The following is a 5,497-nucleotide window of genomic DNA, read 5'->3' on the forward strand; positions in this document are numbered from 1 at the left end:
GCCCTGCTTCAAGATGGCTGCGAGCTTCTTTGTAGCTTGCAGCAAGGGAGGGCCTCAAGGTCAACCTCCACACACCGTCCTGGCTGAGCTCTCAGGACGACTGAGCTTCTTAGCTCCTTTACTCCATCTAGGACTTCTAATCAGTAAGAGTCCACCACCCCGACTTAAAGAGGGGTCTCAAAGGAGTCTGGGGTCTTTTGGTTCAGTTCTTACCCCGACTCTGTAGAGTTAGTTCTGCTCTCATCTGCTGCTGTTGGCTCTCTCTTGGCTCTCTGTCTCCTTCCAGGAGTCCTCTCTGCAGTGCATGCCATTTGCTGTTTAGTTCAGTTCTTATCTGTCCTGGCTCTCTGCCACCTTCTCCAGCCAGTGTTGCTTCTGCTGCCGCTGCTGCTGCTCTGTCTCCGCTGCCCATGGTGGAGAAAACATCTCTTGGCATAACTACAGGTACCTAGCCCAGCTTTATGCTGTTCCAGGTCCCTGCAGCTCCCCCAGCCCGGGGCTGGGGGGGGCCCAGAGGCCCCAAGGGGCTCAGAGCCCCTTTCTTCATGGCAGTCAGAACATGGCTACTTCTTCAACCACCAAACTACAACTCTTCTCTTCCGTTTGGTTGTGATATGTTTATATTTTGCAGAAGCACTCATTGGACAAAACTTCAAAACTTCAAGAGTTCCCACTTTCAACTCCAGGGGGAAAACCTGGTTCCAAACTAGTACAGGGGGGGCACCACGTAAAGCATCACCAGCCAGGCGAGTGAGGGGATTGTCCCACTCTGCTCTGCACTGGAGCGGCCTCACCTTGAATATTGTGGCAGTTTTGGGCACCACATTATAAAAAGACATTAAACCATTAGAGAGGGTCCAAAGGAGGGCAATGAGGGTGGTGAAGGAACCAGAGGGGAAGCCTTATGAGGAACAGCTGAGGTCACTTGGTCTGTTGAGCCTGGAGAAGAGGAAGGAGACTGAGGGGAGACCTCATAGCAGTTACAACTTCTCATGAGGGGAAGACGAGGGACAGGCACTGACATCTTCAATCTTGTGACCAGTGACAGGACTCAAGGAAATGGCCTGAAGTTGTGTTGGGGGAGGTTTAGGCTGCATATCAGGAACAGGTTTTTCACCCAGAGGGTGGTTGGGTGCTGGAACAGGGAAGTGGTGACAGCCTGACAGAATTCCAGAAACAGTTGGACAATGCTCTCATGCACATGGTGTGATTCTCTGGGTGTCCTGCGCAGGGCAAGAAGTTGAACTCAATGATCCTGATGGGTCCCTTTCAACTCAGCCAATTCTATGATTCTGTGATTGAGATAGCCATAAAATATTTTTCACTGTAAGAGAGATAAAGTTAGATCTGAAGATCTCTGGTTCTCCCTATCATCTGCAATTGATCTTTTTACATTTATGTCAGTGGACTTTACAAATGCTTGTAGCTTGGATTACCCTAGAAATGGTGGTTTCCAAGACCTAAAGCAGATAGTAACTCAGAAATGCAGGATTTAAAATTATAATTACCTGTGAAAGTTTTTACACTGACATTGTGCATTTTATTTTCTTTTTAAAAGGAAATAAAAGTAAGTGTGAAGTAGTGTTGATTTTTATCAACAATTAAGAAGACAACTGTTCCTTTCATCATCCTAGATGTGAATGCTGATCAAACAATTAAAAAAAATCAAAGGTATTAATTTTTTCATACAATATACAATTTTTTTTTTTAAAGAAAGAGAAAAATCAATTTTAGTTTGAAAGACTCATTAAAAATGTAAGCTCAAGAGTATGGAAAACAAGATTACAACTCTTAATTTTTTTTTTCTCATATATCAGAAGAAATCAAATAAAACCAGTTTGCCTCCAGGGTTTTAAACATCACTATAATTCAACATAATAAAGAAGTTAAAATTAACAGAAAAAAAGACAAAATTAGAAACGAAAGAAAAACAGTCACTAATCCTCAACCAAAAACCTTTTCCCCTGCCATCACATAAATTTATTTAAGAAAAATGGATAAAAGTATGTCTGCTGGATATATATCAAAAACATAGGTGTCACTGGATTCAGGAAGTACAAATGTATGTTTTCTAAACAAGACACAAAGACTACAAAATATAAGAACTAAGGTATGAATATATGCTATGATTATGTTAATAGCAATACTCACACTGAAAATATCTGGCTCCGATGAAGCCTCTTTATTTATTCATCTGCAGAGGAATGAAAGTATAGTGCAGAGGTCAGTAAGGGCATCTAATCTACCCAGGCCCCCCATAAATGCTTTAATGAGTTTACTTGCATTCATTGACCTTGATCATAAACCACACTGAGAGCTTTCAATTCCTGCAGTGTGTGAAAAGCACCATACAATATTAAACCTGCTGTCTCCCATTCCCTTCGAATGTGCACTAAGCTTATGAGGAATGTTTTAGATCACAAATTAAGTCTTTTAGGAGAAAAAGGTTGCCATATCCCAGCTATGACAATGATGCTGACAATAATGGATAGTGCTGTAAAGTGGAACAAAACCAGAGTGTGCTGGTGATTTCTACAGCTGTCAGGAAAAATCCCCATCTTACTATCTTTTTACCTTGACTAACTTCAAGCGCTAAATCATCGTGTAGATATTTTAAACATTCTGCATGCTTTAAACAGACGTGGAAAAAACCACATGTAGCATGGTGGGTACTTTACATGGTAAAGAAGGATGTACGGTCTTCTGAGGTGGTGACCAAAGAGTGTTTATTTCAAATTTGGCGCTTCCCTTTATACCCTGATATCATGTGACCTTCTAACCAATAGGGTTATCCATTTAGACGCATGCTCCTTTGGGCTTCTCAGCCCCGGCACATCCCCCGTGCCTTGGACATGTCTCCTACAACCACACATGTACACTCCTGCTTGATGAAGAGTGTAAAGAGAAAGGAGTCTGACCTTAGGAGGTATTTCCACTTGCCCTTTTGCCCTTTATGCCTTGAAGAATTTTTTTCAGCTACAACAAAAACAGCATGGGTGACAGAAGTAAAAGGGGCACCAGGGTCAGTCACTGGAACTGCAGTACTCTTCCTACACCTCCTCCTCATTTTGTAGCCATGCCATATATATAAAGAAGCAACAAAAAATCCTTGAACTTAACCCCGTTGGCAGAATATAAAGATGTAGAAAGCTCTGCAGTCAGTCAATGCAAGTGCTTGTTTTGCTACCACCTCCTCACAATGTGATTGATCCTGGAAACTGTTATGCCATTAAAGACTGTGGCCAGTCTTCTCCACTCGTTTGCCTTCTTCACACCTCTCTTCCAACACGACTTTACTCCCTTTCAAGTCTTCTTGTGACAACATCTCCTTTCACTATACAGGATAGATAGCACCTGTGTGAAATTTCTTGCTTCCAAACAGTTTGGCAAAAAAGTAACCTGAGAAATTTATGAGAGAATAAACCCCCCCAGTCTATTAACACCGCGACAGCACATCAAGAAGTTAAGTTGCTGAAGACCAGAAGAGTACTTTGGGGAAGTATTTCTATTTCTGCTCCTTATACTCTTCCCTGTTCATAAGTTACTGGCTACTCTCTGAAACAGGATACTGTGTTGGATGGGGCCTTGGTTTGACTGGTGCCAGCTGCTTTTCTTTTCACTTGTGATATTTTCTATTGTTGCTTATTGTTACTGATAAAAACAGAATTAAGACGAGTGAAAACTTTAGCTGCAAACCATGCCCATAACTAATTGCTGTTCCATTTGTCTTCCATCGCTAGTAGTTTATGCATAATACTGTCATGACTTTTGCTGAGATATTAAGTGCTTCACAACTCTAAGATTTGCTTTAGTGATACATATGCCTAGCAGCTACAAGGAATCCCAATCTGATTCTCACATCCAGGTGCCGTTAAAGTAGAAACAAAATAATCCAACTGTAAAATGCTTTTTTGTTGTTGTTGTTCAGATAGATGAATGTTTAATTCTTCTGAGTCCTCCTTGAAATTGAAAATAAAACTGCAAGAAAAACAGATCACTGGTTTAGCCAGTTTCCCTCTTGAGATGGTGGGCAGGCTGTAATGGTCCTCTTTGAAACACCTTCTGTCCTTTTAGGTATTCTACTTGTTCACTGTACTTCTAACATCATTATGGTTTGTTTCACAGAATGAATGCTTGGAAAAGATCTGCAAATCAATGAAATGTCTAGGAGTATAAAAAACTGTTGCATTTCAAAAAGCCCTTATCCACCCTTTTTTTTTTTATTAAAATACAATTTTTTTTCTCCCCTTTTTTAACTTCACAAAAGTAAACTGGAAATATTTTTCTCTAATTAGCTTTTTCAAAGTCTTTTTCTTTTTATTCCAATCCACACTGCCTACAGCAAAATACTACCTTGAAGATCTGAAGAGACCAAAGAATGCATCTCAATGGATTAAGAGGCTGGGCTTTGATGGAACTGGCATAATGAATAGGTGGGTCCCTACAGTACTCATTTGCAATATGCAATATTCAATGTATTGGTGAGGTCCTGGCAACTGTTTTGCAAGAGCAGGATCTCTCAGTAAAGAAAGAAAAGAATGGCACAAATGGAACACTATGTTAGTAGTGCTCATGCTAACAGTAAAAAAAAAAAGAAAAATTCTTCTTCATATTTGCCAATCCTTGCTAAGTGGGTCAGTGTGGTTCTGTCGTAATTTCCCACTAACTTCATACTTCCCTTTTAAGTAGTGCGAAAGGAGGAAGAGTGGGTACACCCCCTGAGTGCAGAGAATCATGATTTCAAACAAAAGGAGCACTTAATAATTTCATTAACCTTTTCCCAGGCAGTTATGCATGACAAAGTGACAGGAATGTGTGGACCTCTTTCATGATAACTAGTTTATTGCAGTTAACAACTTTGAAATGTTGGAATGGACCTTCTAAAATTATTATCAGAACAATTATGTACATAAATAAAACTAATGAGAAGTGATGCTGTTCTGGACATTTCAGAGACTCATAATGATCTTTTAGAATCACCAAATCAAGTAGGCTGGAAAAGACCTGGGACCAAATATCACCTTGCCAACTAGACCATGGCACATCCAGTCTTTCCTCAAACACCTCCAGGGATGGTGACTCCACCACCTCCCTTGGCAGTCTATTCCAATATCTAATTACCCTTTCTGTGCAGAAATTTCTCCTTATGTCTTACCTAAACTTCCCCTGGCCCAGCTTGATATTATGTCCTCTTGCCCTGTCACTGGTTGCCTAGGAATAGAGACTGACCCTCACCTGGCTACAATCTCCTTTCAGGGAGTTGTTGAGAGTGATGAGGTCACCCCTGAGCCTCTTTTTCTCTGGGCTAAACAACCCCAGTTCCGTCAACCACTCCTCATAGAACTTGTGCTTCAGACCCTTCACCAGCCTTGTTGCCCTTCTCTTGTCTCACTCCAGGACTACAATGTCCTTCCTGAATTGAGGGGCCCAGAACCGGGCACAGCACTGAAGGTTTGGCCTCATCAGTGCCGAGCATAAGGGAAGAATCTCTTCCCTA

General features: G+C 41.3%; 2 long non-coding RNA genes across 2 annotated transcripts in view; one reads left to right on the top strand and one right to left on the bottom strand.

Moving 5' to 3' along the window:
• LOC113953598 overlaps positions 1 to 1,082 on the bottom strand; it is a 15,827-nt gene extending 14,745 nt beyond the window's left edge. The window contains exons 1-2 of the long non-coding RNA XR_003529935.1: positions 988 to 1,082; positions 585 to 591 (exon numbers count right to left, since the gene is read on the bottom strand). This is a non-coding gene — a long non-coding RNA (uncharacterized LOC113953598). The remainder of the gene's footprint in view (positions 1 to 584; positions 592 to 987) is intronic.
• Positions 1 to 4,422, top strand: part of LOC113953597 — a 28,165-nt gene extending 23,743 nt beyond the window's left edge. Inside the window, exon 4 of the long non-coding RNA XR_003529934.1 lies at positions 4,343 to 4,422. This is a non-coding gene — a long non-coding RNA (uncharacterized LOC113953597). The remainder of the gene's footprint in view (positions 1 to 4,342) is intronic.
• Positions 4,423 to 5,497: the final 1,075 nt, after the last annotated feature.

Source organism: Corapipo altera, unplaced genomic scaffold, assembly GCF_003945725.1.
Source record: "Corapipo altera isolate COAL_440 unplaced genomic scaffold, ASM394572v1 61281, whole genome shotgun sequence".
NCBI lineage: Eukaryota > Metazoa > Chordata > Aves > Passeriformes > Pipridae > Corapipo > Corapipo altera.